General features: G+C 33.1%; 1 long non-coding RNA gene across 2 annotated transcripts in view; it reads right to left on the bottom strand.

Annotated features, from left to right (window-relative positions):
• Window positions 1-2,193: 2,193 nt before the first annotated feature.
• LOC105466316 (uncharacterized) overlaps window positions 2,194-23,257 on the bottom strand; it is a 110,608-nt gene continuing 89,544 nt past the window's right edge. Inside the window, exons 1-4 of one of the 2 annotated variants that reach the window (XR_978116.2) lie at window positions 10,527-10,716; window positions 9,368-9,458; window positions 4,413-4,457; window positions 2,194-2,312 (exon numbers count right to left, since the gene is read on the bottom strand). This is a non-coding gene — a long non-coding RNA (uncharacterized lncRNA). Of the gene's footprint in view, window positions 2,313-4,412; window positions 4,458-9,367; window positions 9,459-10,526; window positions 10,717-23,257 lie in introns of those variants that run through there. The other variant, XR_011619364.1, reaches the window with a different exon arrangement.

The following is a 23,257-nucleotide window of genomic DNA, read 5'->3' on the forward strand; positions in this document are numbered from 1 at the left end:
AATGGTATTCAACAACACATTAATAAGTATTCATCATGACCAAGTAAATTTTATCTTTATTCCAGAGAGGCAAAGGTGGTTCAACATAAGCAAATCATTCCATGTGATAAATCATATCCACAGAATGAAAGACAAAATCCATATGATCATTTCCATTGATGTTGAGATTTTGATACAATTCAACATGACTTAATAATAAAATCTCTAAAAAAAAAAAAAAAACTGATATAGAAGGAACACACCTCAATGCAATAAAAGTTATATAAGACCGACTAACATTTACTATCATAATCAATAGTGAAAACTGAAAGTCTTTTATTTAAGATCTGAAACACAACAAGGATGTCTACTTTCACCACTGTTATTCAACATAGCATAGAACTCCTAGCTAGAGCAATCACCAAAGGAAAAGAAATGAAGGTTATCCAAATTGGAAAGGAAGAAGTCAAATTTTCCTGTTTGTGGATGATATGATTTTGTATTTGGAAGAAACCTGAAGACTCCACTAAAAACTATTGGAACTGATATACAAATTCAGTAAAGTTGGAAGATACAAAGTTAATATTCAAAAACTAGTTACATTTCAATATACCAACAGCTAAGATTCTGAGAAAAAAATCAATAAAATTATCCCATTTTCAATAGTTACAAATAAATTAACATACCTAGGAATTAAGATACAGAAGGTATTAAAGATCTCTGTAATAAAAACTATAAAACATTGATGAAATAGAGAAAAAAATCTTCAACTTTATATGAAACCACAAAAAAATGCAGAATAGGCAAAGCTATTCTGAGCAAAAAGAACAAAACTAGAAAAAAATCACATTGCGGACTTAGAATTATTCCACAAAGCTATAGTAATCAAGCCATTATCCGACTGGTATAAAAACAGACACACAGCCTAATAGAAAATAGTAGAGAACCCAGAAATAAATCCATTAATCTACAGAGAACTTATTTTCCACAAACATGCCAAGACCATACATTGAAGAAAGGACAGTGTATTCAGTAAATGGTGCTGGCAAAACTAGATATCAAATATGCAGAAGAATGAAACTACACTTCTCTCTCTTACCATATACAAAATCAAATCCAAATAGACAAACAACAAATCTAAGACCTCAAACTAGGAAACTACCAAAAGAAAAACCATTGGGGAAACTCTCCAAGAAATCTGACTGGGTCAAGATTTCTTTAGCAATTTGTTGAGCACAAGTACAGGAAACCAAAACAGAAATAGATACATGGGATCACATCAAGTTAAAACGCTTCTCCACAATAAAGAAATCTTCAACAAAATGAAGTGAAAACCCACAGGATGAGAGGAAATATTTGCAAGCTATTCATCTGACAAAGAATTAATGACCAGTATATATGAGAAGCTCAAACAACTCTTCAGAAAAAAAAAATAATAATCCTACTAAAGAATGGGCATATCTAAGTGGACATTTCTCAGAAGATGTAGATATAGTAAATAGGTATATGAAAAGGTGCTCGATATCAATGATCATCAGACACAAGTAAATCAAAACTCTCATCACATATAACCTTACCCCAGTTAAGATAGCTTGTATCTAAAAGATATTAACATGCTACCGAGGGCTGAAGAAAAGGGAACCCTCATACACTGTTAGTGGGAATGTAAATCAGTGCAATCACTACAGGGAACAGTTTGGAGATTTCCTCGAGAGACTAAAATTAGAGCCACCATATGATCAGGCAGGCCTGCTGCTAGCTACACATCTAAAATAAAGGAAATCAGTACATAGAAAATATATCTGTCTGCACTCTCATATTTATTGCAGCACTATTCACAATATACACAATGAAGTGCTATTCAGCCCTAAAAAACAATGAGGTCCTGTCATTTGCAATAATATAGATGGAACTAGAGGACATTAAGTGAAATAAACCAGTCAGAGAAAGACAAACTTTGCATGTTCTCACTTACTTATGAAAGCTGACAATTAAAACAATGAGACTCATGGAGATAGGGTGTGAAACATTGATTACCAGTTCCTTGGAATGGTAGTGGGGGGGTGGTAAGGGGAGATGGTTAATGAGTACAAAAATATACTTACATAGAATGAATAAGATCTAGTAGTTGATAGCATAGCAGGACCGGTATAGGCAACAGTAATTTATAGAACATTTTAAAATAGCTAAAATATTATATATGGATTCTTTTTAACAAAGAAAGGATAAATTCTTCAGGTGATACATACTCCATTTCACTTAACATAATTATTACACATTGTATGCTTGCATCAAAATATCTCATGTCATAAATGTATACACCTTCTATAAACCTGCAAAAAAATAAGAAATAAAAAAAAGATGACAGGAGTACAAATTAGTTCGTAAATAGAAAAAAAAGTTTACTCTTTTTATGTATAAAGTGCAGATATGCCTATTTATAGATATACATGTACATATATAATATTAAAGTTTTATATATGGTGATATGGAGGTTTATCTATATTTTCTTACTTCAGGGAGAACCCTGTACATTCTGTACTTAACTATGTATTATAGTATTAAAATTTTATATAGGAGCGATTAGGGAAAATAAATGACTAAAAATACTCCACAGGGTGGTGATAATGAAAAAAGAAGGTTGAGAAACCCTGACTTGTTGGAGGAAAGTTCTCATCAGGGTGATAGCAGTTGCAACTCCAGAATTTCTATATTGGGATTGTGGGTTCCAAAAGACAATATTGTTGGAAATGGAAGTGATTTGGGAAGTGGTTGCAGAGAAAAGTTAGAAATTTTTACTTGAAATTTAGTGCATTTGCATAACTGTGGTAGCCAGGATTCTAAGACAGCTCCCAAGAGCCATGTATACACGGCTGGTGTACCTTCACTGTATAATGCAATATCCTTGAGTGTAGGTGGGATCTGGTAATATGATGAATATTATTTTCATGATTAGATTACATGGCAAAGGTAAAGGCATTTTTCAGATGTAATTAAAGGCACTAATCAGTTGACATTAAGTTAATCAAAAGAGGTATAATTCTTGGTGTGCCTCCCATAACCAGGTGAAGTCTTTTAAATGAAGACTAAGCATAAGAGACATTAGACTAGTGACCTTGAGGAAAGCAAACAACCGTTTGTGAACTGCATATAGAGTGAGATGACTTCATGAGCTGAGAACCTTGGTTTTGTAACATCAGAAAATAAATTCTGCCAACATCCACAGAGTACTTTGAGCCTCAGATGAGAACTGCAGCTCCAACTGACACCTTGATTACAGTAGGATCAGAGAAGGCAACACAGCTAAACTATGCCTCTATACTTCTGACTTATAGAAACTGTGAGATAATAAATGGAGGTATTAAGCTGGCAAATTTGAAACAATGTGTTACACATATGTAACTAATTGCTACAGGAGCACATTTTTATTTAAATTTGTAATATTTGACACATTCAATGCCTGATCTAATCAGTAAATCCTACAGTGCTACCACTGAGAAGAAAGAAGTACTATAGGAGAATATATATGGTGAGAAGTGAAGGAATACAAATAATCATGGTTTATAATATGGCTCAGAATGAACATTCTTTTGATGGGGATTTCAAATGGATTTATTTAACTTTGAATAAATTTGATACAGTAAGTGAACTGTTAAAATATCTTTTAATATACATCAGTTGATGTATCTTTTGACCTAATGTAGTTATTATTAAGTATACTTATGAGTAGAGACAGTAGCATCTGTACAACAAACTTGATTAACCCAAGATGACATAGTGCTAAAGTAACGAATCAAAGCCTAGACCCTAGGTCTTTTGAGAGATTAGTCAGACATTCACCTATGGTTTCCTTCTTCTAACCCATCTTAGTAATGATTCCTTATTCACTTAGAATCTAACCTTCGTTTGATTTATGATACTGCTTACCATAAAATTACACTTTAGGGGAAATGAGGAAGAAAAACCTATTTTAATGTAAAGGTAGATAAAGATGCATGACTGGAACAAATATGTACAACTATGCTTAGTACTTTTATTCCACAATAAATGTTAATACTATTAAGATGACCCAAACCATGACATATTTTATGTTTCAACTTAAAACTGACATATCTTGCAGTAGTAGTTCCTTCTAAGGTAAAAAGGTTGATTCTCTATTCAGTTTCACATCTGAAACTACATTATTAACAAGTTCTGTGTTGGAAAGATTCTTCCTCTCTAAAAGTTATAAAGAAACAAGAAAATGTTTGAACCATACTTTAATGTCGTGTTAAGCCCCATATTCTATGTACTGAGACAATTAATTTATTTGGTAGTATTTAATATTATTTACCAAAATATTACAAATACTTATTTTTCTAAAAGATTATACCTGCACACATACATGCTCAATTCCTAAATTTTGCATGATGCTTCACACAATTTATACTCACTTTTCATGTTTGATAAATGTTTCTGTTTCAGATGGGAAGTTAATCCTGAAATTTAAAAAGATCCTTACATAAGCTGAGTACATTGTGGTTTTTAAGGTATTTACAGCATACACATAGCAATACTGCCTTTACTCCCTGCAGAAATCTCTTCTGTACAAAATGTCTGCAGGATATTGAGCTACTACAGTACCTACTATGTCAATTTGAAAGATTTTGATAGTCATTCATAATTATGTGATTCTATATTAGCAACTATAATTGCCTCTGTAAAGATATTCAAAGATAAAAAGATTTTATTCTAGTGCATCTTCATAATGCATTATAGAATGTAGGACTACAGGACTACAGAATGTGAAAAATTATGAAAATCACTTACGTTTTAGACAAAGCCTTCTTTGAGAACTGAAATTTACATTTGGAAGCTCTTCCTAAAGTTCATAGGTTAGAAACACGAGTTTAACCTCACAAACATTTGAGGCACTTGATTTTCCTTCTTAAATTTACTCCATTTGCTCTCTTCAAATATATATAAAGAAAAATATTGTATTTGTTTTCAATTGCTTGCATGAAAAATTACTACACATTTAGTGGTTTACAACACACAAACTTACTCTCTTACTGTTCTGTAGATCAATTGTCCAGTGTGTATCTCACGGAGTTAGAATTAAGATTTTATCATGAAGAGTTCCTTGCTTCTTACAGATTCTTGAGGCTACCAGCAATCCTTGGCTTCTGGTTATATGACTCATATCTGTTTATTATCACAGTATCTTTTCTTCTTTCTGATATTCAACCTATTTCTTATAAGGACCATGATGATTACATCAGGCCCACTCAGGCAATATCTCCATTTCAAAATCATTAATTTCATCTTATCTGCAAAGTCCCCTTTACCATATAAGGTACCAGTCAAATGTTCTAAGGATTAGGAAATGGATATTTTTGGGAGGTATTTCTTCAGTCTATGACAAGTGCTGATGTTCAACTTCATAAGTTTGTGAGTCAATATTTGAAGACTGAAGAGTCCCAAACAAGGAAAAATTATTGGAGGGATAATGCTTGGAAACTCAGCAAGTAACTAGCTGCTTAGGTAAGCTGAAAGGGAAAATATAATGCTGTGCAATTTTATGGACAATTGTCATGGCCATGAGTGGAGAGCTGTGGATCTTATTCAAAAGTTGTGTTTATTGTTAAATATTGGAATTTACAATTATTAGAAAGCTGCCATTACTCAAGACTCATTGTATTAGTTTGTTTATTCAAGTAGAACATTGGTAGCCATATGATGTCTGGTCAGGCAATTTGGAAAACTGTTGACATGGTTAGAATGTTATCACGGACCTTAGGAGAGCTCAAGTGCTCAGCTACCTCTATTTGATAATATCAAAGATTCTTTCCTCTGGGTTATTGGAGGGCTTCAGTTACTATAGAATTATAAAATTCATGAGAAGTTCCTAGATTTTGGCTGCACAATTAAGTTCATAGTAATTTGGTTTCTTTTTTTATTATATAATGAATATGCTGAGATTAACTAAATGGAAAGCAACTATTAAAGCATATGCTTAATACCTATTGCTCAACAAATGTTAGGTATGAAAATATTTTGTACTGAACTTAAGTCAATATACCCTCTTATAACATTATTAAATAATGGCAATTATAAGTAACTTTTACCTTTGCTGATTTTTTAGAATCTGCTAAATGTTTGCATTTATTAACTTATATAATCCTCAATATAATCCTACATGGTAGCTGCTATTTTAAAATGCATATTCATATACTTAGGAAAAAAACAGAAAGGCATTTGAATCCAGACACTGTAGCTTCAAAACTGATGTTTTTAAGTTAACTACTAACATTATACTGTCCATCTGAAATTTTACCAAACTTCAACAAAGTTAATTCCTAAAATTCCAGTAAGAGTTCTATTAACAAGTCAACGACGCTTCAGTGAAAAGAACTTAGTACAAAATGAATGAAGCAATGGAAGCTAGCACAATTTGTTAAAATACATCTAAGATGTGGAAATAAAATGAGTTACTATCACATAAAGCAAAAAGCTCCTTGGAGAATTTTCATATGCTTTCCATACTAAGGTATTGATAACCACATGGACTTGTGTGTCCCGCAACTAGGTCTTTATTTTCTAGTTCTGCAAATGCTCTCTCACAATAGTTCTCCATACATTTTATCATTCTATGCAGATCCATTTCTCAACATTCATTTTACAAATACTTATTGAACCTTCTATGTAACAGCAACAGTGTTATCACAGAGTCAGTGAGTCTATATGTATTTTTAACATACACCGAAGCAATTTTTTTTTTTTTTTTTGAGATGGAGTCTCGCTCTGTCATCCAGGCTGGAGTGCAGTGGCGTGATCTTGGCTCACTGCAAATTCTGCCTCCTGGGTTCAAGCTATTCTCCTGCCTCAGCCTCCTGAGTAGCTGGGACTACAGGCAGCCACCACCACGCCCAGCTAATTTTTTGTATTTTTAGTAAAGATGGGGTTTCACCATGTTTGCCAGGATGGTCTCAATCTCCTGACCTCGTGATCCGTCTGCCTCAGCCTCCCAAAGTGCTGGGATTACAGGCGTGAGCCACTGTGCCCAGCCTAAAACAATATATTTTTAAATTTACAACTGTAGTAAGAGCAACCCACACCACAGTGTATTCTAAATGATGAAACAGTTGCAGAAATTATTTAGCTGGCAAGTGTAGTCATAAATACTTATAATTTGTATATGTATTATACATACTTTATTAATTGCATTTATATTGCTCTAGGTATATCTTGAGATACGCTTGAATTGTAACAAATATAATTCGTCTCAAATATAAAGTCACTCTAGAAAGTTACCTCTGCTTTCCGATGCCTTCAGAAATTCACCAAAGATATGAAGAGCTTGTCATGAGTTTAAGAAAATATTAGCTGGTTAAGAATCTAACATGGCATTCCAAAAGGGGGTTGGGTCATTATTACCATAGCCCTTCTTTTTTTCTCACTCACTATTTACTACCAGCCCTACTATTTCTCTCCTGGTTCCACTTCTCACCAGTTACTTATGTAAACATTCAGATCCCATACATACTCTTTCATACTTTGATGGAAATAACAGAAGTGATTTGGTTATTGGGCATTTTTGTCTCTGGTATTAAAATGTCAACATATAAACTGTTCATTATAACTGGAATTCCAGGCTATCTGATTTATTTTAAATGCTTCTGGTTCTCATCTAAGTTCTATATCAACTTATCATTTCTGCTTTTGCTACTTACTGTTAATGACCTAGCTGTGTACTCAGAATTTATTTCTGCCGCTATCATTTAGCAGAGAAAATTCCAGTAAAACATGCTAAGTGATAAGTTCTAAATGACAGGTGCAGTATGATTTCATAGGCCTCTTGCAATTTATATGGGCAGTATGAACATTTTCTGCCTGAATGTTGTCCAGCTGATTATTTTTTTTGAGCAAGAGTATTTTCTTCTATAGTTAACTTCGTCACTCAATTGTTACTCAATTATTTATTGAGCAAGAGCATTTTCTTCTATTGTTGACTTTTGTTACTCAGTTATCCTCTAGCTGCAGTATCAGGGCATAAAAGTATAAATATCCCTGCTAGATGATGCCTGCTTACTCTTGTGGTAGTTTTACAATTTGAGAGTTTATACTTTTGCTTATTAAAAATATGAGTTGTAGTTTTAACACGTGTTATTATTACCAGGCTACTGAAGTTGTTAGGCAATATTCTTATTTCTTTTTATTCTTTCCTATTTTTGTAACAGTTCCCTCTGTCCCATAAAGTGCTAAAAGTGGGTTTTGCCATATTTGTCATTATTACAGAAAATGAAAATACCATAGTAACTGTAAAAGCATAAAAGCCAGTCTATGGTGGCTAGCATTATGGGTTCTTGTTATAAAAACCAAAATCAATTCAGCTGCATGAAAAAGCTGGAATTTAAGCAAGCTGTCTGTGTGTGCTGTCTTCCATTTGAAACAGCTCAGTGCATCTAAGAAAGAATGTAATAAAGGATTAAGAAAAAAATTAAGTGTTTTAAGATACCTTTTGTAAAAATGAAATTAATTTTCCTTTTTTTTACCTAAAGGCCTACCTTATCTCAGATATATCAAACAGCAGACCAAAGTGATTATTTTTATTTCTGTTGACAGCTATTCATTGTAATTATTTTGAAATAAAGAACTGAACTTCATTTTCTTTTTTCTGCCTAGGAAGTAAGACACTGTCATTTAAAAATATATATATATATAGACTAAGAATTTACATTAGATTGACCATGTAAATTATCATAAGCTCATAGTGCCAAGCATTGCTTTTTTTCTACAGAATGATTTCTCAGATGCTGTGGAATTACTGAATTTTTTGAAGGCTATTTTATACAAGAAAACAGATTTCTAAAACTGTGACTTATTCTTTTTATATAAAAACATGATATAATGCATCTGAAAAATAAAACACTTTATGGAATTCTAAATTAAAGAGACACTTTTATGTTAGACAGAATTCTGGTATCTCCTGAGTGTATTTGTATTTGTGAATATATGTGTTATATGAATGAATGAATTTTGGAAAGGGACTATGTTTTCTATCTAATTTTTTCTAATAGTTATTTAAGTCTTGCGGATTTTTGTAATGAAGATTACTTTTGCACCAATCTAATATATTGCTCTTTGTTGGATCTGGGATTTAGTTTGATCCTACTTACAACTTAATATGTTAACCTGCAGTTGTTACATATGCTGGCAGAAGACAAGAGACTCTTGAGTTAGAGTCAAGGGATTTTATTGATTACAGAACACAAAGCATCTATAGTCATCATGAACATATTTCCGTCAGCTCTCTTTGTTCCCAAGTCTCACAAAGGCCACGTGAAGCGTTCTGGGTGGATATTGCATTTGCAATGGGTTTCCTTCACAGCTGAGGAAAAACACTCACCTAGAGGATCTACTCCTTTCATATCAAGCAGTAAGCAAATGTACTCTTTGTCAGGTAATACGTCATCCCTCAAGGTTGCTGCCCACACACCCTGCAAAATGGCAGAGGTGAAAAGTGGTCACAGCCTTGTATTCTTAGCATACTCAGCAAGAAATATAGAAAAACAAGAAGTCTAAAGCAGATTTTTAGTACTCACACACTGTCCCTCCTCACAAAAAATAAAAGATACAATTGATGTCTAACTTGTTGATATAGCTGTAGCATACTTCGGAAGAAGTTTTATTATACTGATGATATATAAATAAATATTTTTAAATGAAGTTGTTCTATTTTAGTAAAGATGGACTGCTTGAAAAACTTAAAACAGTCAAAATTTCTATTTTATCCATATTCTGGAAATATAAAATTCTATTAGTTTTAGCTATGTAACTATTAAAATGATATAATATGGATTCTTGCAATTCAAAGTTTTACAAATAATTGAAAATATTATCAATATAAAAATAGAGCTAATACATCATTATTTCTCTCTTAATTTCTTAAAAATAAAACTGTTCCCTGGATGAATTTAAGGAGAAAATAGGTAACAAATTCTCATAGTAAAGACATTTGCTTATTTGAATACAAGGGTTTGGATGAAATTATATGATGTTGTATTTGATATATTATTTTAAAAATAAAAATGCATTTGTTTTGCACATTTGAAAGAAGTTTTAAAATTGTACTGTGAGAGGGTGTGTTCTGAAAATAAACTATGACTTTGTAAATTACATTATTTTCAGTGTCAGATAAAATATGAGAAAGTAGTTTATAACTATTTTAAAGAAGCTAAAGTTCAAATTATTTAAACCGTCTGCCTATTATTTAGAGCAGGACAGTAGTTTGCAGAGACAACAACTTTAAAATTGAATCTTTGGAGTGGTTCAAAGGATATTAATGTACACTATTTCTTCTTGATCATTTGAAATTGAAAAGTATATAAAATCAGAATAATTGACAATTTATTGCTGGCCCAATACTTACTATATAAAATGACATACTAAAGCCTACAGATTTCTTCCGCATTAATGAATAATTGTGTCAATGATAACTATCACTGTGTTTACTTCTTAAATTTATTAGCTCTTGTGAGTAAAAAACTTTGAATTCCAATTATTACCTGAAATATTACTTTGTGTTTTCTCTCCATATTTTTCCCTCTTTCATTAGTTCACTTGCAAGAGATTACAATTCTTTGCCTTGTGGATTTTGGCCAATCTTAAAACAAGCATCCTACAGTTGAACCTCTATATATCCTTTCTAAAAGCCTGAAAGTATGGAAGAAATTCTGTTCAGCACAGATTCAGGAGATATTGAGGAGTGTTTGAAACCTGAAAGGAGTTCGATTCTGTGGAAATCTGTGAAGGCAAAAGAAGATTTTGGTCCCTTTCCTATTTCGTAATGAGGTCTTTCCTGACCATTTCATTTAAATTACTTAAATTATTTTCCTCCTCATCCTGATCTCTATTTTCCCATATCACTTATTAATTTCTAACATACTGTATAATCTACTTGTTTGCTCCCTTTATAATGTACAGTTTATCTTTCTTCATTAAAAAGTAAGTCCTATAAACGCAAGACTTTTTCTTTTTTTCTTTTCTTTTCTTTTTTCTAAGCTGCTCCCATTTTGTTTAACTTCAAAAGTAAAAGCGGTGTCTCCTGCCTGTAATCCTGGCACTTTGGGAGGCTGAGGCGGGTGGATCACCTGAGATCAGGAGCTCCAGACCAGCCTGGCCAACATGGTGAAATCCCTACTAAAAATAGAAGAAAAAATACAAAAATTTGCTGGACGTGGTGGTGGGAGCCTGTAATCCCAGTTACTCGGGAGGCTGAGGCAGGAGAATCACTTGAACCCAGGTGGCGGAAGTGGCAGTGAGCCGGGATGGTGCTATTGCACTCTAGCCTGGGCAACAAGAGCAAAACTCTGTTTCAAAAAAAAAAAAAAAAAAAAGTAAAAATTGATTGCAGTTTTTACAATGATGACTGGTAAGGTAAAATAAAGGGAATAGAAACATCAAAAAATTTGAAATATTCTGATTTGAAGGTGAAAAAGTGAAGGGAAGATAAATATAGCTCATATACAAAATTTTAATTCAGTAAATTTTATAGAAGTATATGAACTGTATCCCCTTATTTTATGAATCAATAAATAACTTCAAGTATTTAATTAATCGGACTAATGGATGACATAGATTCAGTGTATGAATATTTTAACAGGTGACATTTACACTGATTAATAAGATAATTAAATAATGTCAGTCGTCACAGTCCATGAAATGATTAGCGACACAGTACTTCACCTTTTTTACATGAAAGGGAGGAGGGTAGCAAAGCTCATTTATTCAAAAGATCACAAGAAAAAGAAATCTATTATTCTCAGATATGTTTTTTTAAATCCCTTTTGTAAGTAGTTTCTTCTTTTTCTATGACTATGTATGAAGGAAAGAAGAATTGAATTTCTTAAAAATTCAATTGGTGCTAGACAAAGGTCTCCAAAGCCTCCAAATGGCCAATCAAAATTATTTTGTAGCCACAAGAAATTAACACATAAAAATGTAAGTGATTCCCTATTTGTTGAAGTCATTTTTCAGTAAGTTTGCTTTATAAAGTACATCATGAAGCTAAAAAAGAGTGATGATAACCTGCTTTTTACTGTTATACTTCAAATGGGTGAAAAGAGAATTAAAAAAACCCTCAACCTGTCAGTATCTAAAAGTGTATCCTTATATCATCATTTTTCTTGTAGCCCAGTGACAGAGAGCAATATTCTAAATCTCATCTGTTTTTCTTTCTATTCTACATTTTTATTTTGCTTATCTCAGACATTTTAGGCTTGTGGAAAAGTACAAGATGCTTGAAGCAGGTATGAATTTTGGTTTACTCATTCACTCCATGTAGTAACTAGGGCAAATTGCCAAACATTTCTGAGGACCAGTTCATTTCATTTATACAAAGTATGACTATGGAATTAATTTAGTTTTTTTTTTTTAACATTAAAGAAATACATTAAAAGTTGCACTTATGTATCCTACATAGTTAATAAAAGTTCATTCATGTTTCACTCCAATCCTCACTCCCAGTAACTGGCAATACTCTTTTATCACTATTGGTTTTGTGGGGACCAAAGAAAAGCGTCCCCTCTGCCCTCTCAATGTTTATCAAAAAACAAACTGACGATAGATAAAGAGAGGAAAAGTCATTTAGATTGATTTAATGTGCAAAAGAATGGAATAATTGCATAAGGATGATTACCCAATAATCCAGTGAGGTACAGAGTCTAACATGGAAAAAATGGAAAGAATATTGGACTTAGGTAACAATAACTAGACCTATATTTTAGAATTACATCAGTGTATCATCGTAAACTTCAGAACCCTCATTTACTAAATGACAAGGTGGAAACAGATAACTTTTAGTTTATTTCAACCACAGGAAGGTATGTACCAGTTATTTATGCCAGATACCAACAAAACCAGTTAGAAGAATTCAGCTAAAATTTCTAGCCAATCGCTGAAGACAGTGTTTATTTGGATTCGTATGAGAGTGGGACATTTTACCAGCTGCATACCAAAGGGGTGTTCATACACCTACTCAGGCTTTTCTCTAAAAATATGTCTAGGAACATGCCAGAAAGGTGAGGCTCAATGTCAGAGATGAGCAAAATCTTCCTCTGTGGTTCAAGCCTCAGGGAGAACAACAGTAACTGCTGTGGAGTTAGCATGAAGCCTCACACAGGCCCCTTTTCCTCTGCCTCCCGTATGAAAAAACAGGCCTTACGCCACAGTGGGAAGGGTGTCAAACCTCCTCACCTACAGAACACAGGTATAGACCTATTGCAGTCAGGAGAAAGTCTTAGATAATTAAGAACCACCTACTGACGGGAAGAGGGGCAAGAAGATGAATGAGCAAGTCTTACCCACAAGACAAAACAGGCTGAACAATAACAACAGAACAGCATGCCCAGGAAAAGATTAGTATGATTTAAGATAAATGAAACAAAGAAAAAATGCAATTGACTGCTGGAGGAGGGGAGAGGAGCAAGCAGAGAGACAATTTTGTAATCATAGGTGTAAAGAGAATACTAAACTGAGCGTGGAGAAAACATTGAGGAAAACCCAAAAGAAAATCTGCTCTAATCTAACCACCAGGTAACAGTAGAGAAACTTAAAGCCAGTTGTTCACTAAGAGTAACTGCAGCAACAAAAAAATCCCCAACCTAGATCAGGTTTCCTTGAATAAAAATCCCACACTAGAAAAAAAAAAAAAAATGAAAATCTATTTTCAGAAATAGATAACATATACTATAATTTCTGCCATCAAAAAAAAAAAAAAGAAATCTGACAGTCATCCAATAATAATTAAACTGTAGAGAATCAAGAATGAAACCACACTCTATCAAGAAACAGAGTAATCAAAAGAATCAGATTCAGAAATGAGCCAGGTATTGGCATTATTAAACTGGGGATTCAATATAGATATAATTTTTGTGTTAAATGTTACAGTGGAGAAGATGAACAATATGCATAAAGAAATGACTACTATCAGCTGAGACTTGAGGATAAGAAGGACATGAATATGACATAAATGTAAACACAGTGAAAAGGATGAACAGTGCTTTTGAATTGACTCTCAAATCAACACTATTGAGGAAATAGGGACACTGATGGATAGACCAAAGGAAAATACACAACTGAAATGAAATTAAAAGTGAGAAAAAGAAACAGAGCTGTGGAAAATGCATTTTAAATCATGTAACTAAATTTGAAACTTGAGGAGATAAAAAGAATAAATATGAAGATATAATGTTTGGGAATTATACAAATTAATAAAAGCCACCCAAACAAAGATCCAACAAGCTCAGATAACATTAAAATGGATATGCTCCTGGATAGGAAGAATCAATATTGTGAAAATGGCCATGCTGCCCAAAGTAATTTATAGATTCAATGCCATCCCCATCAAGCTACCAATGACTTTCTTCACAGAATTGGAAAAAAACTGCTTTAAAGTCCATATGGAACCAAAATAGACCCTGCATTGCCAAGACAAACCTAAGCCAACAAAACAAAGCTGGAGGCATCATGCTACCTGTCTTCAAACTATACTACAAGGCTACAGTAACCAAAACAGCATGGTACTGGTACCAAAACAGAGATATAGAACAATGGAACAGAACAGAGCCCTCAGAAATAATACCACACATCTACAGCCATCTGATCTTTGACAAACCTGACAAAAACAAGAAACGGGGAAAGGATTCCCTATTTAATAAATGGTGCTGGGAAAATTGGCTAGCCATAAGTAGAAAGCTGAAACTGGATCCTTTCCTTACTCCTTATAGGAACATTAATTCAAGATGGATTAGAGACTTAAATGTTAGACCCAAAACCATAAAAACCATAGAAGAAAACCTGGGTAATACCATTCAGGACATAGGCATGGGCAAAGACTTCATGTCTAAAACACCAAAAGCAACGGCAACAAAAGCCAAAATTGACAAATGGGATCTAATTAAACTAAAGAGCTTCTGCACAGCAAAAGAAACTACCATTAGAGTGAACAGGCAACCTACAGAATGGAGAAATTTTTTGCAATCTACTCATCTGACAAAGGGTTAATATCCAGAACCCAGAAAGAACCCAATCAAATTTACAAGAAAAAAACAAACAACCCCATCAAAAAGTGGGCAAAGGATATGAACAGACACTTCTCAAAAGAAGACAGCCAACAAAAACATGAAAAAGTGCTCATCATCACTGGCCATCAGAGAAATGCAAATCAAAACCACAATGAGATACCATCTCACACCAGTTAGAATGACAATTATTAAAAAAATCAGGAAACAACAGGTGCTGGAGAGGATGTGGAGAAATAGGAACACTTTACACTGTTGGTGGGACTGTAAACTAGTTCAACCATTGTGGAAAACAGTGTGGCGATTCCTCAAGGATCTAGAACTAGAAGTACCATATGACCCAGCCATCCCATTACTGGGTATATACCCAAAGGATTATAAGTCATGCTGCTATAAAGACACATGCACACGTATGTTTATTGTGGCACTATTCACAATAGCAAAGACTTGGAATCAACCCAAATGTCCATCCGTGACAGACTGGATTAAGAAAATGTGGCACACATACACCATGGAATACTATGCTGTCACAAAAAAGGATGAGTTTCTGTCCTTTGTAGGGACATGGATGCAGCTGGAAATCATCATTCTCAGCAGACTATTGCCAGAACAGAAAACCAAATACCGCATGTTCTCACTCATAGGTGGGAATTGAACAATGAGATCACTAGGATACAGTAAGGGGAACATCACACACTGGAGCCTATTGTGGGGAGGGGGGAAAGGGGAGGGATAGCATTAGGAGATATACCTAATGTAAATGACGAGTTAATGGGTGCAGTACACCAACATGGCACATGTATACATATGTAACAAACCTGCACGTGGTGCACATGTCCCCTAGAACTTAAAGTATAATAAAAAAAAAAAAAAAAAAAAAAAAAAAAGAAAAAAAGAGAGAGAAGCCAAAAAAAAAAAAAAGGGTAAAACAAACCAAGAAACAAACACTCTTAGCTCATAGTATTCAAAGAGCTAACAATTAATGAGAAGTTGAAAATCTTGAAGAATCAAGAAAAACAAATTCATTACATACAGAGGAGGATCAAAATGAGAAATACTGATTTATCATCAGAAACTGTATGATCCACAAGGCAAAACTGATATTCCTGAATACATTCAATAGAAAAAAAATGATTAACGAAGAATCCTGTACTCATTAACTACATTTTCAAAAATGAAGGATAGGTAATGATTTTCTCAGAGATACAAAAGCTGTGAGAAGACAGCTGACTACTTACAAGATATATTAAAGCAACTACTTCAGGCAAAAGGAATATGATACAAAAAAAAAAAAAAACCTTGCATCTATACGAAGAAACTAAGAGCACTAAAAGTGTCATCAATTAAGGTAAATATGAAGTGTTTCTTTTTTAAAGTTTTATTTATTTACTTATTTATCTATTTACTTTAGAGACAGGGTCTTGCTATGTTTATTGCACAGCCTACAGTGCAGTGGCTATATACAGGTGGGATCATGGCATGCTACAGTGCTGAATTCGTAGTCCCAGGCTATTCTGCCACCTCAGTCTCCCCAGTAACTGAAACTATGGGTGTGTGCCACCAAGCCTGACTTTATTTTAAATTTAAAAAAAAAATGATTAAAGGAGAAATAATAGCAATTAATTTTGTTTTTATGACTTTGTAAAAGTAAAATCATAACAAAAATTGCACAGAAGATAGTGGGGCAATTGAGAATATACAATTTTCAGATCCTTAAACTAAATACAAAATGAGACACTATTTTAAATAAGATTGCCATTAGTTAAAAATATATACTATGTATTTAATATTTTAAGAAGTATAAAAATTAACCAACAATACATATAATATGGACTGAGAAAAAAAATCTGTTACTCCAAAAATGACTGAAAAAAGAAACAAAAAACAAACGGGATAAATAAAGAAATAACTACATAGATAGCGGGTTGTAGTACAATGTGCCTCTAGTTATATATAAACAGCCTAAGTACACCAAATAAAGAACAGAGGGTATAAGAATATATCGACAAGCAAAATCAAACAATTATATATTTTTAAAAATGAACTTTAAATAGAACGGCATAGATAAGTTAAAAGTAAAAGGCTGCAGATGAATAAAACATGCAACCATGAATCAAGAGAAACGTGGAGTGGTTGTGTTAGTATTAGATGAAGGATATTTAGAAGTAATAATGCCAGAGATAAAGTAAGATATTACATATAAATAAAGGATACAATTCACAAAAAATAACAAATTTAAATGTATGTACACCTAACAAAAGAGTTTTAAAATTAAGCATAAATTATATTAAGCATACATTATAATATTAAGCATAAATTATACAATTAAAATGACAAATACACAAAAACACAATTACAGTTGTATGCTGCAATAACCCACTGGTTAAACAGGTAATCATAGAAAAATTAGAGAATATTTGGATGGAGTGAAAATAAGAACACAATTTGTAAGAAACAGCTAAAGAGGTGCTCACATTGCAATTTATAGCAATGCAAGAAGCAAGAAGAAAGTCTCAAGTCAGTTATCTAACTTTATACATTAGCATGGTAAAAAACGAAGCAAAAATTAAACAGAAAGCAGGAGAATCAAACGAAAGATAAGAGCAGCAAGCAATAAAATGAAGAATGGAAAAATAACCATGAAAAAATGGAACCAAAAGTTGGTTCTTTGAAAAGATCAATAAATGTGATAAAGTACTAGCCAGACGGACCAAGGTTTGTTGAGGGGAGAGGCACTGGGAAGAGAGAAGATACAATATACAAGTATCAGAAATCAAATTTGGTACGGATATTTTAAAAGTTACTAAAAGATCGCTACTCTACAAACAGTTGTATAGCAATACACTGTATACTTGACCACCTAGATAAAATGGTGGCATTGTTGAAAGACAAAAACTTCCAAAATACATCAAGAAGAAACAGAAAACATAAATACTTCATACAAGTTTCAGAAATTAAATACAATTTGTAGTTAAAATATTTAAATAAGGAAAATTGGAAACTACAAACACTACCAAACATTTAATGAAAAAATTATACTGATCGTACACTAACTCTTCCATAGTATAGAAGTGACAAAACTTCCAAACTCATTCTATGGAACAAGCAATTAATCTGATTTGACAACAAAGTAAAGACAATTCAAGAAACTATAATTACAAACCAATGTACCCCGTGAGCATAAATTCTCAAACATACAACATATACTAGATTTTGAGTATAATCATGTGTCCAAAATATAATGCAAATGGAAATTATTCATACAAAATATAATGCAAATGGAAGTTATCCTAGGAATATCATTATCTTAGGAATGGTTCAGCATTCAAATTCAGTCAATGCAATTCACAACATCAACAAATTAAAGATGAAGACTCATTATCATCTCAACAGAAGCAGCAAAACATTTTATAAAATTCAACTTATTTATAATAACTACATTCAAAATACTAGGACGATAGGGGAAATTCCTTTACCAAATAAAGGTGCATACAAAATCCTGTATTTAGCCAGGCTGAAAGTCTAAATATTTTTTTTTAATTTATTTATTATTATTGTACTTTAAGTTGTAGGGTACATGTGCATAACGTGCAGGTTTGTTACATATGTATACTTGTGCCATGTTGGTGTGCTGCACCCATCAACTCATCATTTACATCAGGTATAACTCCCAATGCAATCCCTCCCCCCTCCCCCCTCCCCATGATAGGCCACTGTGTGTGATGTTCCCCTTCCTGAGTCCAAGTGATCTCATTGTTCAGTTCCCACCTATGAGTGAGAACATGCGGTGTTTGGTTTTCTGTTCTTGTGATAGTTTGCTAAGAATGATGGTTTCCAGCTGCATCCATGTCCCTACAAAGGACGCAAACTCATCCTTTTTGATGGCTGCATAGTATTCCATGGTGTATACGTGCCACATTTTCTTAATCCAATCTGTCACTGATGGACATTTGGGTTGATTCCAAGTCTTTGCTATTGTGAATAGTGCTGCAATAAACATACGTGTGCATGTGTCTTTATAGCAGCATAATTTATAATCCTTTGGGTATATACCCAGTAATGGGATGGCTGGGTCATATGGTACATCTAGTTCTAGATCCTTGAGGAATCACCATACTGTTTTCCATAATGGTTGAACTAGTTTACAATCCCACCAACAGTGTAAAAGTGTTCCTATTTCTCCACATCCTCTCCAGCACCTGTTGTTTCCTGACTTTTTAATGATTGCCATTCTAACTGGTGTGAGATGGTATCTCATTGTGGTTTTGATTTGCATTTCTCTGATGGCCAGTGATGATGAGCATTTTTTCATGTGTCTGTTGGCTGTATGAATGTCTTCTTTTGAGAAATGTCTGTTCATATCCTTTGCCCACTTTTTGATGGGGTAGCTTGTTTTTTTCTTGTAAATTTGTTTGAGTTCCTTGTAGGTTCTGGATATTAGCCCTTTGTCAGATGAGTAGATTGCAAAAATTTTCTCCCATTCTGTAGGTTGCCTGTTCACTCTGATGGTAGTTTCTTTTGCTGTGCAGAAGCTCTTTAATTTAATGAGATCCCATTTGTCAATTTTGGCTTTTGCTGCCGTTGCTTTTGGTGTTTTAGACATGAAGTCTTTGCCCATGCCTATGTCCTGAATGGTACTACCTAGGTTTTCCTCTAGGATTTTTATGGTAGTAGGTCTAACATTTAAGTCTCTAATCCATCTTGAATCGTGAAAATGGCCATACTGCCCAAGGTAATTTATAGATTCAATGCCATCGCCATCAAGCTACCAATGAGTTTCTTCACAGAATTGGAAAAAACTGCTTTAAAGTTCATATGGAACCAAAAAAGAGCCCGCATCTCCAAGACAATCCTAAGTCAAAAGAACAAAGCTGGAGGCATCACGCTACCTGACTTCAAACTATACTACAAGGCTACAGTAACCAAAACAGCATGGTACTGGTACCAAAACGGAGATATAGACCAATGGAACAGAACAGAGTCCTCAGAAATAATACCACACATCTACAGCCATCTGATCTTTGACAAACCTGAGAGAAACAAGAAATGGGGAAAGGATTCCCTATTTAATAAATGGTGCTGGGAAAATTGGCTAGCCATAAGTAGAAAGCTGAAATTGGATCCTTTCCTTACTCCTTATATGAAAGTCTAAATATTTATCCTCTACTATCAGAAACAAGGAAGGATAGCCTTTCTCACCACTCTTATTCTGCATTATGCCAAAAGTCGAGCTAGTATAAAATGAGAAAAAAAAAAGAAGTAAGCTGTAACTATTTGCAGACAACGTGATTGCTACACAGAGAGTTCTAAATAACCAAGGATATCAGAACTAATAAACGATTTAGCAAGGTGAAAACATACAAAGTCAATATTTGAAAGTTCATCACGTTTCTAAATATCATCTGTGACCAATTGGAAATAAAATTTACCAAAAAGGAACATTTATTGTTGCATCAAAATTAATAATAGGAGGAGGGTGAGGATCTAAAATCTACCCATCAGGTACTACGGTTATTACCTGGGTAGCAAATAATCTGTACACCAAACCCCATAACATAATTTACCTATATAACAAACATGCACATATATCCCTGGATTTAAAAGAAAGTTTTTTTTAAAAAAGTCTTTATATGTCCATTAAAAAAAAAAAAATCACAGGAAAAGAAATGAAGCAGTTGCATTTTTCTAGCTTCCAATATAGCTGCACTGTTTATACCTGTGTTAGTCTGCTTTGCGTTACTATAAAGGAATTCCTGAGACTGAATATTTTATAAAGAAAAGAGGTTTATATGGCCATATCCTGCAGGTTTTTCAAGCGTGGCATTTATACCTGCTTGACTTCTGATGAAGTCTCAGGAAGCTTTGACGCATGGAAGAAGGCAAAGGGACAGCAGGAATATCACATATTGAGAGACGCAAGCAAGCTGCCAGGGTCTTTTATTTATGTTTTTAATTTTTAAGTTTTAAATTTGATTATTTATTTATTTATTTTGAGATAGGGTCTCACTCTGTCACCCAGACTGCTGTGCAGTGGCTTGATCTCGGCTCACTGAAACCTGTGCCACCTGAGCTCAAGGGACCCTCCCATCTCAGCCTCCCTAGTAGCTGGTACCACAGGTGTGTGCCATCATGCACAGCTACTTTTTGCCTTTTTAGTTAGAGATGGAGTTTCCCTGTGTTCCCCACTTTTCTTCAACTCCTGAGCTCAAGCAGTCCACTCACCTCGGCCTCCCAAAGTGTTGGGATTACAGGCATGAGCCACAACACTTGGTTGTAAATAACAACAACAATAATAAAATAAATGCAGATTGTGTAAACTAAAATTTTTAAAAACTGATGAAAATGTCCAAGATCTAAATAAATGAAGGGTGATCCCAAGTTCATGGTTTGAGACACTCAAAATGTTAACTGTCTTCGAAAGACTAACAGATTCATTGCAATTTCAATCAAAATTCTAGTAGTTATTTTATAGAAATTGATAAGCTGACACTAAAATTTATCTTGATAGACGAATAAAACGTAGGAACAAAAGGTGGTTAGAAAAGAGCAAAGTTATTTGACTCAGATGACACAATGCAAAGATTTGTTCTAAAACTATAGTGATGAAACTATGGCATTAAAGAAACAGAATTAAGAGTACAGCATTAAACTTACAAGTGTATGATTTTTCAACAAGTTGAAATTGATTTTCGACAAATATTCAAATGTAATTCAGTGAAGAAGACAGTCTTTTCCACAAATTGTAATAAATCAGTTTAATATACATATACAAAAGTAACCTCATTTTGCATGTCATCATTTACAAAAATTAACTGAACATATATTACTGACCTAAATGTAAAATATGATACTATAAAACTTTTAGAAAGCAAATAAATAAATAAGAAAACTGATGTTTTTCCATAGGCAAGACAAAAATTCCTCAGGTATAACCAAAAGAACATTCCATCAAATTAGAAAATGACAAATTGGAATTAATCGGATTTAAGGGCTTCCGTTAATTAAATGTACTATTAATACAAGTGAGAAAATGAGAAAAATGATTACAAAATTAAAATCTCAACCAGAACTTTTATCCTGAACATAAAATAATATGACTGAAAATTAACAGTAATCCCATTAAAAGATGGCAGAATTATATGAAGAGACACTATAGCATACAAGACTTATGAATTCAAATTAAAACCAGTAGGAGTTACCACTAAAGACCTCATTAAAATAGTAATACAAAAAACAGAATAGAAGTACTGACAATACCAAGTACTGCTTATTATAAAGAGTAATTATTTATCATAAAGGTAGAGCAACATTTTAAAACAGTTTGGAAGTTTCTTATAAAGATAAACATTCATATACCATTTACCAATTTTATTTTTAGGAATGTATGCAAGTGATATGAAAACATAAAAAAAACTTTATGCAAGTGTTTTTAATGGCTTTATTTAAAATTTACAAAACTATAAACTACTCAAAAGTCCTTTAGTTGATAAATGGATAAGCAAATAATTGCATTCATATAATGGAATGAAAACAAGCTACTAATGCATGCAATAATGTCAGTTACTATCAAATGCCTTATGTTAAATGAAAGCAGCTATATCTGAAAGGCTACGTATAGTGTGATTTCATTTCTATAACATTCTAGAAAGGGCAATAAAATAAGGTCATAAAACAGATCTGTAGCTACCAGGAGATAGGGGTGTCTATAAAACTACACAGGGACATATTGGGAATGATAACAACGTTTGATATTTTGATTTTGGTGGTCATGCTCATACACTTCTCAATTTTATAGTTAGTATAATGAAATGTAAATAACCAGCAGAATTTTTTTATTATGATTTTGGTTTTTATTTTTCATCCCTCTCTCTCTCTCTTTCTCTCTCTCTCACTATTGTTTTAGTTTTATAAGCACGTTAAAGCAAATTCATTTTTCAGTAAGGTAAAATACACATTTTTTTACTTAGAAAATTTGGAAGCCAATTTTTCATTTTTCACATTAAAATATACATTTTAGTTTATAGTTTTGTGATAACTATTTTATGTAAATAAAGTACTGTGCTTAGATTATAGAGACTTAGAGGTACATTTCCTTGAATTATTATGACAAAAGAAGAGCCAGTGGCAAATGACATATAAAGGCATATAACATTTTTATAACAAATTTAGTAGATAATGTATAATCTATAATTATTTTATTCTTAGTGCACCACTAG

This window comes from Macaca nemestrina, chromosome 2 (assembly GCF_043159975.1).
Source record: "Macaca nemestrina isolate mMacNem1 chromosome 2, mMacNem.hap1, whole genome shotgun sequence".
In the NCBI taxonomy this organism is placed as follows: Eukaryota; Metazoa; Chordata; class Mammalia; order Primates; family Cercopithecidae; genus Macaca; species Macaca nemestrina.